This window comes from Rattus norvegicus, chromosome 4, assembly GCF_021556685.1.
Source record: "Rattus norvegicus strain SHRSP/BbbUtx chromosome 4, alternate assembly SHRSP_T2T, whole genome shotgun sequence".
NCBI classification, from domain to species: domain Eukaryota; kingdom Metazoa; phylum Chordata; class Mammalia; order Rodentia; family Muridae; genus Rattus; species Rattus norvegicus.
In genome coordinates this window covers 12,083,525-12,099,642 of record NC_141537.1, presented here as the reverse complement: position 1 = coordinate 12,099,642, position 16,118 = coordinate 12,083,525, and the positions used below count along the sequence as shown (strand labels likewise).

The 16,118-nt window shown below is 42.6% G+C and overlaps 1 protein-coding gene and 1 long non-coding RNA gene across 4 annotated transcripts in view; one reads left to right on the top strand and one right to left on the bottom strand.

Moving 5' to 3' along the window:
- The window catches only part of Hycc1 (hyccin PI4KA lipid kinase complex subunit 1), a 109,932-nt gene that overhangs the window by 22,742 nt on the left and 71,072 nt on the right, over positions 1-16,118 (bottom strand). The window lies entirely within an intron of this gene.
- LOC120102210 (uncharacterized) overlaps positions 1-16,118 on the top strand; it is an 82,071-nt gene that overhangs the window by 39,140 nt on the left and 26,813 nt on the right. The window contains exons 2-3 of one of the 3 annotated variants that reach the window (XR_015686303.1): positions 12,649-12,847; positions 15,408-15,579. This is a non-coding gene — a long non-coding RNA (uncharacterized LOC120102210). Of the gene's footprint in view, positions 1-12,648; positions 12,912-14,490; positions 15,580-16,118 lie in introns of those variants that run through there. The other 2 variants (XR_015686302.1, XR_015686301.1) reach the window with 2 other exon arrangements.

Below are 16,118 nucleotides of genomic sequence, written 5' to 3'. Positions count from 1 at the left end.
CACAGCCTATCGGCCTCGACGTCTTTCCTGAGTTTTCACAGTGCTGAAATCACAGGTACATGCTGTCTGCATTGGGGTCTTCACTGCTGTGAGGCAACATTATGACCACAGCAACCCTTACAAGGACAACTTCAACTGGGACTCGCTTACAGCCTCAGAGCTTTAGCCTGTGGTCATCATGGTGGAAGCGTGGCAGTGTGCAGGCAGACATGGCGCTGGGGGGAGAGCTGAGAGTTCTAGTCTAGATCAGCAGGCAGAAGGAGAGATGGAGAGGAGAGAAGGGAGCGGGGACAGGAGAGAGGGGGAGGGGAGGAGGGGGAGGAGGGAGAAGGGAGAGGGAAAAGGGGAGAAGGGGAAGAAGGGAGGAGAGGAGACGGAGAGAGGGGAAGGGAGGAGAGGGGGAGGGGAGAAGGGGGAGGTGGGAGAAGGGAGACAGACATGGTGTTGGAGGGTAGCTGAGAGTACCATATCCAGATCAGAAGGCAGCAGGAAGAGAGAGAAGACACTGTCCCTAGCTTGAGTGTTTGAAACCTCAAAGCCCACACCCAGTGACACCCTTCCTCCAACAAGGCCACACCTAATGGTTCCTGCTTCCAGGTTCCTGCCTTGAATTCTTCCCTTTGCTTCCCTTGAGAATGACCTCTGACCTATAAGATGAAGTAAAGCCTTTTCTCCCTAAGTGAGATTTGGTCACTTTTGTGTGACAAGGCACTCTAGGATAGAAAATTCTGAAAAGTTATAAAGTCATTTATTTACCTGTTCATTGGTTTTTGAGACACGGACTCACCATGTAGCCCTGGCTGGCCTGGAATTCTCTATGTAAACTATACTAGTCTCAACATCATGGAGATCTGCCTGCGTCTATCTCCCAAGTGTGGGAAGGAAGACAAATGCCACCATGCCCAGTCACGTGCTGTAAGCACTTCTCCGCCCTCTTTCCCCAGATACAGACATTTGTATGTGACATCAAGCATTTTGGATTCTTTCTAATAAAATATATCAAATGTTTATGTCTATTATTAAACATAAAGTATATTAATATAGAGGGGTTGTTTGTTTTTAGTGCCACTGGGCACTGAATCATCGCTTTGCAATGCTGTGCAAGCAGTCTATCGCTGATCCACAATCGACAGCCTCCGAGGAGTGCTTTTCCTTTCTTTTTCCTTTTTCCCTTCCTTCCTTCCTTCCTTCCTTCCTTCCTTCCTTCCTTCCTTCCTTTTTATCGTTTTCTTATGTGCATGAGTGTTTCACCTGCATGTATTTATGTGCAACACATGTATGCTTGGTGCTCATGAAGTTCAGAAAAGGGTATTGGATCCCTTAGAACTGGAGTTACAGTGAGACACCATGTAAGGGCTGGGAATCAAATCCAGATCCTCTGTAAGAGCAACATGTAAGAATTTTCTTAACCATTGAGCCATCTCTCCAAACTCTTGGGTTTTTGTCTTTATTTTGTATTTTGGTTTTTATTTTATTGTTTTCTTTTTATTTGTTTGGGGTGTGTGTGTGTGTGTGTGTGTGTGTGCATGTGTGCATGTGTGCATGTGTGCATGTGTGTCTACCTGAACATGTGTGCCCATTCCACAGCCCATGAGTGTGGGGTCAGTTTTCTCCATTCACCTCTATTTAGATTTTGAAGCTCTAACTCAAGGTACTGAACCTTGGGTCTTAACCATCAAGACATCTCACCAACTTGACTATTTCTTAGTATGATCAATAAGGTCAGAATTGGCCTAGAGTAGTGGTCTACAGCTATGACACCAGTACTCAGGAGGATTGTGAATACCACACCAGCCTGGGTTACATAGCAGGGCATTGTTTCAGAAAGAAAGAAAAAAAGAAAGGAAGGAAGAAAGAAAGGAAAGAAAGAAAAAAGGAAGAGTAATTTTACATTTTAACAGAAAGTGTTGGGGTTGGGGATTTGGCTCAGTGGCAGAGCGCTTGCCTAGGAAGCGCAAGGCCCTGGGTTCGGTCCCCAGCTCCGAAAAAAAGAACCAAAAAAACAAAAAAACAAAAAAACAAAAACCAGAAAGTGTTTATGAACAGGAAAATACAAATTGAACAGGAGGGAGAAATTAACTCCTAAAGACAAATGCCCCTTTCTTATACAGAAAACTATGTAAGATATATCATGTTCACTAATTTCATTAAATGTGACGCTTCAAGAAACGTGCCCACTTCTTGACAACACTCATAGTGCCCCCGTTTTCAGTAAGACTAAGCAAAAACTTTTATCCAGAGCTGGTGCTGCTAATACTGGTGGTGGTGGTGATGGTGGTGGTGGTGGTGGTGGTGGTGGTGGCAATGATTGTGGTGATGGGGTTAAAGGTGGGGGTGGTGGCAAGGATGAGTAATATCAATAGACATGAATTGTCAACATTTTAACCCACAGTGGCGTGACGCTCACAGCCCCACATCCGTTTCTGCCTCCTTTCCAAGCACAGGGCCTCTAACACGCCTATGTGGGCAGTTAAGTGAAAGCAGGAAGAACACAAGAGGAAAGATGGAGTACACGCTACGGCGTCACATCTGATGGATCAAGGCACACACGTGGGTCATGCCCACGGTCTTGGTACATGAGGGGTTGAGGCAGGAATAGTGATGACAGTAGAAGCCTAGACAGTGAACTGCAGGGCAGTCTGGACTACAGCATGAGCTCCTGCTCAAAAACAAACAAATAAGCAAACAAGCAAGCAAAAATCGGATTCACTCAGAAAGAAACCTTTAACAGGTAACATTAATCACTAAAAACTATTGCCAAAATTAGGAGAAACAGAGTGGTATGCATTTATTTCAGCTATTGAAAAATGATGATACATAATAAAAAGAGGCCATTTTCAGAAATGCATAATACATGAAAGATGTGTGCTAGTATAAATTATCCAAAGAACAGTAACGAAAGGGGCAGAAATTCACAATGAATTACTGATAAGGAAGCATATATATATATATGTATATATATATTCATATACATATATATTTATCCTATAGTTGACATACTTATTGTCAGTGTAGACAGACTCCTACCGATTTACAGACATTAGTTTCCAAAATGTAAAATGGGTAAACTTGTGGAGAGTCTTCAATAAATCCACAACCTGTGGTACTATTACACATCTATTAAATCTATTAAACTATGTTTAAAATAATAAAGCCCAAGGTTTGGAAGTACAGTTTGGCGGGACTGGAATCACAGTACATGTGTTGCGGGGCTATGCAAATTTCATAAAGCGTAGCTCCAGTGGAGACATATTGAGGTCTATTGGGAGTCTTCAGCTGTTCTATTAGCTATTCAGAGGCCCCGCCCATGGTTCATTAGCTGGATTCTTTTTTTCTTTTATTTCTCAACACACACACACACACACACACACACACACACACACACACACACACACACACAGAGTTAACCAAACTTTAATGACAAAGGCCTTTGCTACTAAGCCAACTCACCAACTTGAATATTTCTTTAGATCTATAGATTTTATCTCTATCTTTAGCTATGTCTAAACAGAAAGAGAGAGAGAAAGGGAAAGAGAGAGAGAGAGAGAAAGAGAGAGAGAGAGAGAGAGAGGGAAAGAGACAGAGACAGAGACAGAGACAGAGAGACAGAGAGAGACAGAGGAAGGAAGGAAGAAAGGAAGGAAGGAAGGATAAATAGATAATGAGAGACAGGGTCTTATATGTCTTAGGCTTGCCTTGAACTCACTATGTAGCTGATGCTGACCTTGAACTCCCGATTCTCTTTCCTCCAGCTCCCTAATATTGGGATTTCAGGTATTGACCAGTACTCAGCTGTTTGTTTCATTTGCAACAGTCCTTCTATGTATACCATAGCCTATGACCTCAAACTTGGAATCATCCTGTCTTCTGAGAGCTAGGATTATCAGAACATACAATGACTCCTGGTGTAGCTGCTTGTATTACAAATGCTAATTATGTTCCTCAAAAAACTGTTTGCACAAGTATCTGCACGTAGCTTCTGGGCACCTGCCCCCAGCTGGTTCTGACTGGTAAATAAAGGTGCCAATAGCTGGTAGCTGGGGAGGAGTGACAGAGGCAGGATCGTAGGATTCCTGGGCTTAGGGACCGGGAGCACGAAGGAGAAGATCCGCGATTGCTGGTGGAGAGTGTGGACAGAGGGATGACACGGAGGCTACAATGGGACAGAAGAGCAAGGAGGGCACCCTGGGTTCTGGGCAAAGAAAGCATGGCCCAGAGAGTGTCATGGGTGGGTCTGAGTGGCCACGATGGAATATAGAATTAGTTCTTTTTTTTTTTTTTTTTTTTTTTCAGAACTGGGGACCGAACCCAGGGCCTTGCGCTTCCTAGGCAAGCGCTCTACCACTGAGCTAAATCCCCAGCTAGAATTAGTAAGTAAACTCAGGAATAACACCATGGAGGTTAGGCAGTGGCCCTGCTATCGTGCTGCTTAAAGCATATTAAAATATAAAGGCCGTGTGTGTGTGTGTGTGTGTGTGTGTGTGTGTGTGTGTGTGTGTGTGTCTTTCATTTGGGGACATAAGCCATTGAGGCAGGCAGCAAACCCACCGTCAGGATTATGACATCACTTATTATGACAACAGTAATTATAAGTTTTCTATAGTTTTCTTGAAACTCCCACTTCCGTTATTCCTTCAATTTAAGAAGTATTCATTGGCTACATGTTCCGGTCTGGCACTGGTGTGATACACTAGGCCACCTATTCCACTACATGGTCCACTAGGGTGAGTCTTCCTCCTCCTTCTTCACCAACCCCCTTCTCTTATGATTTTGGTTTTATTCCCCCCCTCCTGGTGACTTACTAAGGGAAACAATGATAAAGCCACTCTGCCCAAACCCATGTGCTAGTTTCATGCATACTTTTGAACTATGGCTCCCTCAGTGGCAACCCCCTTTCTCATTTGTCAGCCCACAGTGTTTTCATCTGGGCCTCAGCACCTTCCAGCTTCTACGTAGTCAGAACCTTTGCACATGGATGCGAAGAATTGATTAATTATCCCCAAAGAAAGGTCAGGCCCTTGTCCTTAGCTCCTGAGAGGTGACCCCTAATCCCTCCAATCATGTGGTTTTGACCATGCAGTGTTGGTCTGCCCTCCAGACATGCCAGAGTTTAAAGGTCAGCTATGCGGATAGTCCACAATTGCTCTGCAACTGACTGTGGTAAAAACTCTGTGTGCTCAGTTTGAGTGGGCTGTCCTGCTGGACAAGTCTTCGTCTTATCTCAACATTGTAGGACACGTGGGCTGTGAGTTGAGTTGACCCATAGGAGAAAGGAGGCTTCACACGGGGACTTCTAGACTCTGTGTCCCTTCCACTGGCTGGGTTTTAGTGTATCCTTGTGCTGGAACAAACCACAACTGTGAGTGTGAAGGGCCTGGAGTCCTAGTGACGTACTGAACCTGAAGTTGGTCTTGGGGCTCTCACTCTGCACTGAGACTCTGTAACACCAAGGTCTTTCCTGCCCCCAGACTCCATTCCACAGCTCCTCCTTCTGTGTCTTCTCCATGATCCTCCTGTCACTGGTTCCATGTCTTTTGTGAGTTCTCATTACACAAGGCCAGTCTGATTCACATAGCAAGTTCTAGGCCAGCCAAGAGAATATAGCGTCTTTAGACGACAACAACAACAACAACAACAACAACAACAACAACAACAACAACAACACAATGTACCCCCATTAACTGTTGCTTTCTCTCATCTGAAAAAGTAAACCTTCTCTGTATATGAAGGATCTCAACAGACAGATACAGTAAAAACTAGTTACCAACGAGGCACATGTATAAGTACAAGGTTCAGAATGTTAAAATATGACATGAACATGTTACTAAAAGGAGTTAAATTTCCATATTTATGTTCACATGCAGATTTTTGTATCTGTCCAATTAATTTTAGCAAGAAAATGCATCATTACAGTTTCCCGTTTTCAGCCAATTAATTTTAGTTCACTTATAGTTGCAATTTTCTAAAAGAAAATACTTCAAGAGCAGGCTTTTTTCTTTTTCTTTTGAAATAGTCTAAAGAGGAAGCTTTATCCAGCAACGTGGCTTCTCTGGCAAAGGGTCACATCCAAAGATCACGTAGATCTGTGTAATCTGTCTGGAAGGACACATCTTTAATACATCTGCCTGGAATTACAGACATGCCTTTAGCACACCCTTTAACCCCAAAAAATGAAGGTAAGATTAGTTTGTAGAAGGAAGCACCCATGTTTGAAAGTGATGTCCGATTGAGGGGCAGACAAAGTATGAATCTGAGAAAGATTTGACAGAATAAATCAGAGACAGGATATGCCCAACTCTCATAAGAACAGACAGGAAAGAGACTTACAAGCAGCACAGAGTGAGTCAGGAGTGGAGGGCAGTTCAGTGAGTGCAGTTGACTTCAGGCAAGGCAGTGGACTTCAGGTGAGGTCATTTCAGTGCAGTTCAGTGCAGTTCATTCAGTTCTGTTCAGTTCCTTTCAGTTCCATTCAGTTCATTCAGTTTGTGGAATTCAGAGGCAGTTTTCCCAAGTAGAGCAATTCAGTCAGAAGCTGAGAAAAGCCAGTTTGGATCAGTCAGCTTGGAGAGGAGTTTGCGTCAGAACAGCTGAGTTAAACCAGCCAGCCAGAGTTCAGAAAGAACTAGGAAGGGTGAGCTTATTCAGCACTAAGCGTCTGAGAGGACAATACACTTGGTGAATAAAAGTTACTTTTACAAGAGTCTCACATTGTAGCCTGGTCTGGCTGGGACTTACTATATAGTACAGACTAGGCCCAAACTCATGTCAAGACACCTGCTCTAGCATCCTGAGTGCTGAAGTAACAAATGGATAAGCCACCATGCTTGGTTTAAATGCTTCTAAAGCACTTGTCACCAACCAACCAACAAAACTTACAGAAATGACAATGCTTTCATTATTTTGTGCTAATGTATTTATTATGTTGGCACAGCTCACTTGTCTTTCTGGCCATCTCTATTTTGAGTACTTGAGTTTTTTTTTCTTTTTTCTTTTTTTTTTTTTTTGTTCTTTTTTTCGGAGCTGGGGACCGAACCCAGGGCCTTGCGCTTCCTAGGCAAGCGCTCTACCACTGAGCTAAATCCCCAACCCCTGAGTTTTTTTTTCTAATGATGCCCACAGACAACAACATTTCATAATAGGAGTAAAGTAAGTAGCTGGTGTATAAAGTGCCTGTTTATGGCCATTTTGATTTCATGAGCTGAGAGGCAGACATCCATGACACATTTTTGTATGACAGCCTCTGTAAGCAGCTACTGAGCCCAGATCTTAGTGATTGCCAACAATTTGGTGGTTGCTCAGAGGCCTTAACCTGGGAAGGCAACAAGAGATCGTGTACTAGAAAGCAGTGCTGAGAACGTGGAGTTTTATTTGTTAGTGTTTGGCTCATTTGTTTACTGTTAGTCATGAGCTGGCATGCTGGGACCAGTCTTGTTTTGTTTTTATTGCAGGCATTCTTTATGCTTCAGACACAAACTTTAGCAATGGCTTTGGCAACAAGATCATCCACCATTAAAACCACTTACTGTTCTCATATCTGCCTTCAACCCTAACTGCCTGGAATGCTTCAGGTCCCAGCACTATGCCCTTAAGCCTATCCTAACTAAATGTTTCTGGTTACACAGCCCCATTTCAGCAAAGCAGTCACATCTCCATCGTTTAATTTGTTCTTTCCCGAAAGGAGGTTCAGATAGCATTTGAAGACTGGATATGTAGCAATAGTGTCAAAGAGGGACATCTGTTGGTCTCACAGGAGAAGGCTATTGGCCATTCTCAAGCCCAGAGTTGATGGCAGTTTTTCTTCTAAGCTCAGATGACGATGCTTCTCCTGGGGTGACAGCATGAGGAATTCTGAGGACCCCCTTCTCTGAAGAGTACAGTTAGTAAAAACTACTAAAGTACTTAGACTACTGGTTCTCAACCTGTAGGTCTTGCCCCCTTTGGGGGTTGTGTACCAGTTATTCTGCATATTAGATATTTATATTATGATTTCATTACAGTAGCAAAATTACAGAAATACGACAGCAATGAAACAGTTTTCTAGTGGTGGCCACCGCAACATAAGGAACTGAAATTAAAGGGTTAGGGCACTGGGAAGTGTCAGAAGCCATCTAGGAAAGACAAAGGCATGCAAATGAGTTTACTGGAGATGGCCTACCACTTTGCGTGGCCTGTGGTGGGTGAGTCCCCAGAGACTTCATCCCAGGATTGCTTCTCGCTGCTGGTATGCCTTTTCCTGTCACTATGACACAGCCTATTGAGATTTTCTGCAGATTAACATGAAGATGTACTCTCATGTAGTAATGCTGTGGAAACAAATCAACGATTTTATAGAGCTCTTAAATTTATATAAATCTCAGGCCCTCTGTAGTATAAGAGCTGCAAATAGAGCTCTGAGAACGTTTATGTGTCGCAGGCTAATTTCACTAGAAAAAGAAAGCAGACTTGGAACAACATTACGGTCAAGAAAAACATTCCTTCTAGGTAAGCTGTGAGACTACTATCTGGTAACTGAAATCACAAACTGGAAACGGACAATGTATTGTAGCTGCAAGAACAAAATAGTATTAAATGGTTTATCTGTACAAAATTTTAAAACCAATGAAACACAGGGCAGCTGACTTGTCTCTTGGCAAAACTGTGCTAACTTGTGACATTAAATTGCTTTGTAGTTTGGGCTGCCCAGCAATGGAGTCATGGTAGGAGTTGAGGTTTTGGGAAGCTTCAGAGGCCTGAAAAGAGATTCATCTGTTTGTAGCTGAGACTTAGCACTCTCAGCTTTTCCTCTCCTGCCATTTTAACAGCCCGTAGCTCACTGGGTCTGGCTCCTCTGAGGTCCTGGATGGCTTCAATGTGCTATGCTGAAAACCAACTTGCCTGGAGCTCAAGCTGGATGCTACTGAGCAGTGTGAGAGCATTCGAAAGGACCTGGAAGCCTGGAGCTCAAGCTCGATGATGCTGAGCAGTGTGAGAGCATTCGAAAGGACCTGGAAGCCTGGAGCTCAAGCTCGATGATGCTGAGCAGTGTGAGAGCATTCGAAAGGACCTGGAGGCCATAAGAAGTGGAAGGAGGATGTGGAAGGTGAAGGAACCAGCCATGGAGAAGGAGCTGCTGGGCTCAGCAGTGACCCCAAGAGCCTGGAACAAATAATTAATGATCGAATTGGTTCTGAACCCCAACTCAAGACCAACAACCGCACATCTCAGTTTGGAAACAATTTAGAGATGGATCCTCTGGCATGCCAGACGCCTGGGCTGGAATAAAATGATGACAGAAGTACAAACCAGATTTAGAGAATTAAGTGTGTGCAGCCAAGCAGAGTGTTTTCTGTCTCCTGCAGGGAGAGATAACTTCTGTGTGAAATGACTGTTGTTCAACCTTTCTGATAGGCTGGAAGCCAAATTCTGGCTTGTTCCTCGACCACGGAAAGCTTACCTGATTTTTGTTTTTAAAAATAAATATATCTTTGGAAAAAATGTGAGATGTCCTTAAAGGTAGTAGCCCTACTAATCCCCGGCTCTGACAGGTAGACCCTACAAGCGAGGCCATTCTCTTTGTCTTTATAAAAAGACCCCAGACGCAGAGCACTTGTAGTTAATCCCCTGGACTTTGACTTAACTTGTTTATTCAGCACAGATGAGTGAGCTCAGGCTCCAGTCCAGCACTTGGGAGGCTGAAGTAGGGAATCTCAAGAGTTGGAAGCTCAAGAATAAGGACGACCAAAGTGTGGGTGCTTCACTCCTTCTTAAAAGGGGGAACAAAAATATTCATAAGAGGGAATATGGAGGTAAAGTTTAGAGCAGAGACTGAAGCAACAGCCATTCAGAGCCTGCCCCACATGTGGCCCATATTTATACAGCCACCAAACTAGATAAGATGGATGAAGCTAAGAAGTGTATGCTGACAGGAACCAGATATAGATGTCTCCTGAGAGACACAGCCAGAGCATGTCAAATACAGAGGTGAATGCCAGCAGTGAACCATTGAACTGATAACAGGATCCCTATTGGAGGAATTAGAGAAAGGATTGAAGGAGCTGAAGGGGCTTAAAAACCCCATAAGAACAACAATGCCAACCAACCAGAGCTCCCAGGAACTAAACCACTACCCAATACATGGACTGACCCTGGGCTCCAACCACATAGGTAGCAATGAATAGCCTAGCAAGGGCACCAGCGGAAGGGGAAGCCCTTGGTCCTGCCAAGACTGAACCACCAGTGAATGGGATTGTTGGGGGGAGGGTGGTAATGGGGGGAGGATGGGGAGAGGAACACCCATATAGAAGGGGAGGGGGAGGGGCTAGGGGAATGTTGGCCTGAAAACTGGGAAAGGGAATAACAATTGAAATGTAAATAAGAAATACGCAGTTTAATAAAAATGGAGGGGTTGGGGATTTAGCTCAGTGGTAGAGCACTTGCCTAGCAAGCGCAAGGCCCTGGGTTCGGTCCCCAGCTCTGAAAAAAAGAAAAGAAAAAAAAATGGAAAAAAAGTTAAAGAAAAAAAAAAGAGTGTGAAGGATAGAGACAAGAGCCACCATGGGGTAGAGAACAAGGCGAGTGCCCTGGGCCCTGGGCCAAGAAAATGTGGCCCAGAGGGCTAAGTAATTGGAGTTAAGAGCAGCCAAGATGGAGCATAGAAATTAGTAAGCAGAAACTCAGAATTATCAGTGGGAGGTAGATTCTAAGAGCATGGAGGGTATATTAAATATAAAGACGTGTGTGTGCGTGTGTGTGCGTGTGTGTGCGTCTTTTATCTGGGAGCATACGTGATCTAAGGTGGAAGAAACCCTACTCCTGGATTTATTAAAATCTTATACCACATGAGGTACTGAATGTTGGGCAAAAGCTCACCTTTAAAAATTAGAGGTTCCCGAATGGAAAAGACATGCTGTCCCTTTAAGATTGAGGAGCAGGGAGAATTGGTTTCTTATCCAGTGCAGTTTCAACCCAACCTGTGTAGATTCAGGACTAGAACAAAACTCGTGGTATTTTTGGAACACATAATTCTGGGGTTCGTGGCTTAAAACTAAGACACCTGCACCCCAAATGGACCCAGGCACACTGGGTGGCTTTTGAGGCTTCCTCAAAAGGCTTCTAAGTTGCTTCGGAGAGCTTAAGCGGTGGATTCAGACAGCTCTTGCTGGGATAAGGCAGGCTATGTAGAGAGAAGGCCTAAATAAGATAGGAATAGAAAAATTAATGGAAATTTAAGAGGTCTTTGCTTTGTAAACAACTGGATTCTTTGAACATAGGTTCCACAGGAATTCTGGAATTGATGATTGATTTTGATCCAATAGATTGGTCTAAAAATAGGCTCATACAGAAAATAGAAGGGAATTTAATGGAAGTTGAATACATAGGAAAAGTTGTTAATTCGTTTTATAAAGAGAAGGGGATATAATTAGCTACCTACAGATACTAATCTCTTTAGAAGGGAGAACTGAAGGAAAATTGCATTGTTTTAAGGGAGAAATAGTGTTAATTGTTAAAGTGTTTTAAGTATGCATGGAAGAATAAAGAAATCCAGGCCTTTGATCTCAACTGTACGAAACAAAGGAAAACCCTATCTGAACAAGTAATAATAATTGTTTAAAATTGTTTTAATTGTCTTTAGCTGTCTTAATTATCAAAATGAAGGTGGTTATAAGTTTTCTGGTGTTAATGATATCACTAATCCTCTGGGAGAGAGGTCAGAGTAGACCAGCATAACAAAAATAGGCTTCTGAATTGATTCAAGTGATTTCAGGTTACGGGGCCAAGGGCACACTATTTTGGGAGAAGGGCTCTGTATTTGTGTTAACAGGAGAGGGGAAAAGGCTTTAGACCCCCTTCCAAAGTGATATGGATCAGACATGATAGAGGAAGCCTCCTTGAAGATCTTGGCTACAGACAGGAAAGAAAAATTCAAGAAGACCAAACAGGACGGGTAACATGAATTGCTGATCCTTCTTCTATGGGAATAGGCTTGTGGGATGATGTCACAGGTGAGGCAGGTACAGGATAGAAGGAGGCCTGTCACTGGTGAGAAGGAAGGATGGGTGGGAGAAGAGTTTGAAGGACGAGGAGGAGGCAGGAGTGGGAGGGAGGAGGAGATGGTGAGCAGTAGCAGAGAGAACATGGAGCTGACGTTAAGACTCCACTCTGTACCTTTACAGGCTGTTATGGATGTTCTTAAGGGATGGATGTGCACTGGACTTTGTATGTTTAGGTGGGCAATTATATCTCATCAGATCAGAGATTACTGTGTCGTGCGTTCTTTCATGTGTAGCGATTTAAGTGTAAGAAACTGTGCGGTGGCTAGAGACACTGGGCTGCCACGGAATTGGGATATCTACCAGATATCTTGGGGCGCTGCGGAAACGGATCAAGTTGGGGGATAGCAACTTGACAGCATTTTATCTTTTATATTTTACAATAACACTGGCTTAGGAATTAAATGCCTCTAGCCAAAAATTCAGCTAAAATTAGTCAGTAAATCTTGTTGGTTATATTCTGTTATAGATCGAACTAACTCATAAAAAAAGACAATTGCCTTTCACCTGCTCAAACAAGAAGCAAAAATTCATCCTTAATTGATCTGTGCACCTTGCATAATCCATACAATTATCTTTATAGAACTAAAAGTTTGGTTACAAGATTCATATATTACAGAATGAAAAACCAAGATGTGGCCCTGACAAGATTAACTCTTGGGGATGATGAAGTGACCCACTGTTCCAGTTCCCTGCCTGATCCTGCCTTACCTGATGCTGTTTCCAGAGGCTTGCCTCCAGAACATCCTCGGGAGCAGCTGCTGGTCCCTGATGGCCTTGGTTCATCCAGCCCTTCCGACGGTTCCAATCGGACTTCAGTTAAGCCTTCAACTTTCTAAGCTACAGAGACTGGATAACAAACGCTAAAGCTAGCTTTCTTAAGTATAACCAGTTTTCTAACTTTCCTGCTCCTCTCTGCCCCTTCAAAAAGGAATCCTTCACCCCAATTCAGCAGGAAGAAGTTATGGAGAGTCACTGTCCTGTCTGGTTATGGTTATTTGTATAAATTATAGATTTTTGTCATATTAAGGGATAATTTGGAAATGGTTATAATTTTGGACAGGAAGGAAACTAGAGTGCTTAGACTCTGGGATTTCTATCTTTCCTTTCCTCTACCTTTTCCTTTCTTAGGTAAATGGAAGGGGATTGAAAAAATGCAGATAGAGTAATATTATAAGAAATTAGATATATGGGAAGGGATTACTAAATTTACTCTTTTTTTTTTTTCTCGGAGCTGGGGACCGAACCCAGGGCCTTGCGCTTTCTAGGCAAGCGCTCTACCACTGAGTTAAATCCTCAACCCACTAAATTTACTCTTAAATAAAGCATTTATAGTCATAATCCTATACTGGTAGAAATCTTTATATTTTTATGAAGCATTAAAGTTATATTTTCTTAAATTAGTATAGAATATATATATATATATTGATATAGGTTGTTTTCTTTGACATAAATCTTTGTATATTGATAGAAATTTTAAACTTAATTTTGTTACTCTTTAGATAGGCATTGTGTCTGTACAACTCATTTAACAATACAAGGTTTAGACCCAGCCCTCCTATTAACTGCTTTTACAAAGCAATATGGGTGTTTAAATAATACAAGTTAATAGATAGTAAACTCACGATCATATTAGATTCTGACTTAATTACAGTAAAGTGTTTTCAAGATTATTCAAATAGTAAATAGCTGAGAATAATCAGTGTTTAACAATTCGGTTAGACTATATGTAGATAGATGGTCTTCGAAAGCACCGGAGATCCTCAGAATATGGCATTTAGAATCGTTACTGGTAAGTCTGTTGACGAGGAGGCATGTCTGCTCCTGACAGTACTCCCTTCCCACTTCAGGGAAGGAAACAAGCATCAATACCTCCATGTGCAGTTGCTCCAATTTTGGCAAGGTAGCCGCTGGGTAGAAATGCCCTCATTTTATCGGCAGACAGAATACTGTTCAGAAAGGACAAACAGATGCAGGATAGTTGAATACTAATCTCTGCTAAGTCAAAGTAAGTTAGGCCTTTATAATTCCTGCTTCACTTAAGGTCTGGCAGATGGTTCTGGGCCAGAAGGCTGAATAAGGGTTATCAGAGACTGTCCAGGCATTCAGTTGTCTCTGCAAATTGTGTAAGTTTTGGAAACTATACAATTTTCAGGTCCTGCATATTCAGGTAATATTTAATTCCTTCTCAGATCTCTGATGGTGTTGAAAATTTGTTATAGTCTCATAATCAAACTTAAATTGTTTAGCATTAAAGAAGATGTTCCAGATTTGAAAGGATGGTTTTCAGATGATGATACAAGTTAAAATCAAACCTAATTGAGGTACAGAATTGTAAGCTCTTTAAGTTAGGATAGATAGAATACTTTATCTAAATTTCCAATATGGTAGACTGGATGTTATAAGTATAATATATACTATATTATATAAGGTATAATATATTATACCTTACAATTTGCATAATTATTATAATTATTTTTAATGGATATCTGAGAAGAGCCTTTTTAATTGGACAAACAGGGGGAAATGTAGCTTCTTGTACTCTAATGCTAATTGAGTCCCCAAAACTGTTTGCATGAGAGGACCTGCACATAGCTTCTGGAAACGTTCCCTCAGTTAACTCTGATTGGTAAATAAAGATGCCAGCGGCCAATACCTGGGAAGAAAAGAGGCAGGGTTTTAGGTTTCCTGGGCTTGGGACCTCGAGGAAGAGAAGGACAGAGAGATACCATGCCTTAAGAGTGTGAAGGACAGAGACAAGAGCCACCATGGGGTAGAGAAGCATAGAGGGTGCCCTGGGCCCTGGGCCAAGAAAATGTAGCCCAGAGGGCTAAGTAATTGGAGTTAAGAGCAGCCAAGATGGAGCATAGAAATTAGTAAGCAGTAACTTGGAGTTACGGGCAGAAGTAGATTCTAACAGCATGGAGATTAGGCAGCTGCCCGCTGCATAAGGCATATTAAAATATAAAGACTGTGGTGTGTGTGTGTGCGTGTGTGCGTGCGTGCGTGTGTGTGTGCATGCGTGTGTGTGTGTGTGCATGTGTGTGTGTGCGTGTGTGTGTGCGTGCGTGTGTGCGTGTGTCTTTTATCTGGGAACATAAATGGTCTAAGGCAAGAAGGAACCCTGCTCCAGGATTTATTAAAACTTTAAATACTACACAACACAAAGCAGACAGTTTAGATTAGAATATGGTCATGGAGAAATGACACAGATAGAAACTCCAATTCATGAGAACGAGCAAAAAGCACAAGAACGACAAGAAAGTAAATACAGGAAACATTAAATATAAATACATACCTTATAGACATGATTTTTATCAGTAGCACACACACACAGAAACTAACAATTACGTCAATGTTTTCTTGGCTTTGGTACAGTATATACAACAACAACGCGGAGACAGAAGACAGAGAATGTAGGAGCTGTGTCCCTTTCAGAGGAATTATGTTCGTTTACATCTGATGATGACCCTGATGGGTTAAATGTATACAGTGAACTTTGGTCAATCACTGAGACAAAGACAAAAGCCCACATGGAAACTATTTTTAGGTAAGTTTAAAAATGATGACAGGCGGGGCTGGGGATTTAGCTCAGTGGTAGAGCGCTTACCTAGGAAGCACAAGGCCCTGGGTTCGGTCCCCAGCTCCAAAAAAAAGAACAAACAAACAAAAAAATGATGACAGGCAATGTTCCATTTTTTGCCTTTTTTAAGATTTATTTATTTTTTGTTATAGGTTGTGTGTGTGTGTGTGCGTGTGTGTGTGTGCGTGTGTGTGTATGTGTGTGTATGTGTGTGTGCATGTGTGTGTGCGTGTGTATGTGTGTGCGTGTGTGTGTATGCGTGTGTGTGTGCGTGTGTGTATGTGTGTGTGCGTGTGTGTATGTGTGTGTGCGTGTGTGTATGTGTGTGCGTGTGTGCATGTGTGTGCGTGTGTGTGCGTGTGTGTGCGTGTGTGTGCGTGTGTGTGTGCGTGTGTGTATGTGTGTGCGTGTGTGCATGTGTGTGCGTGTGTGCGTGTGTGTATGTGTGTGTGCGTGTGTGTGCGTGTGTGTGTATGTGTGTGTGTGTGCGTGTGTGCGTGCGTGTG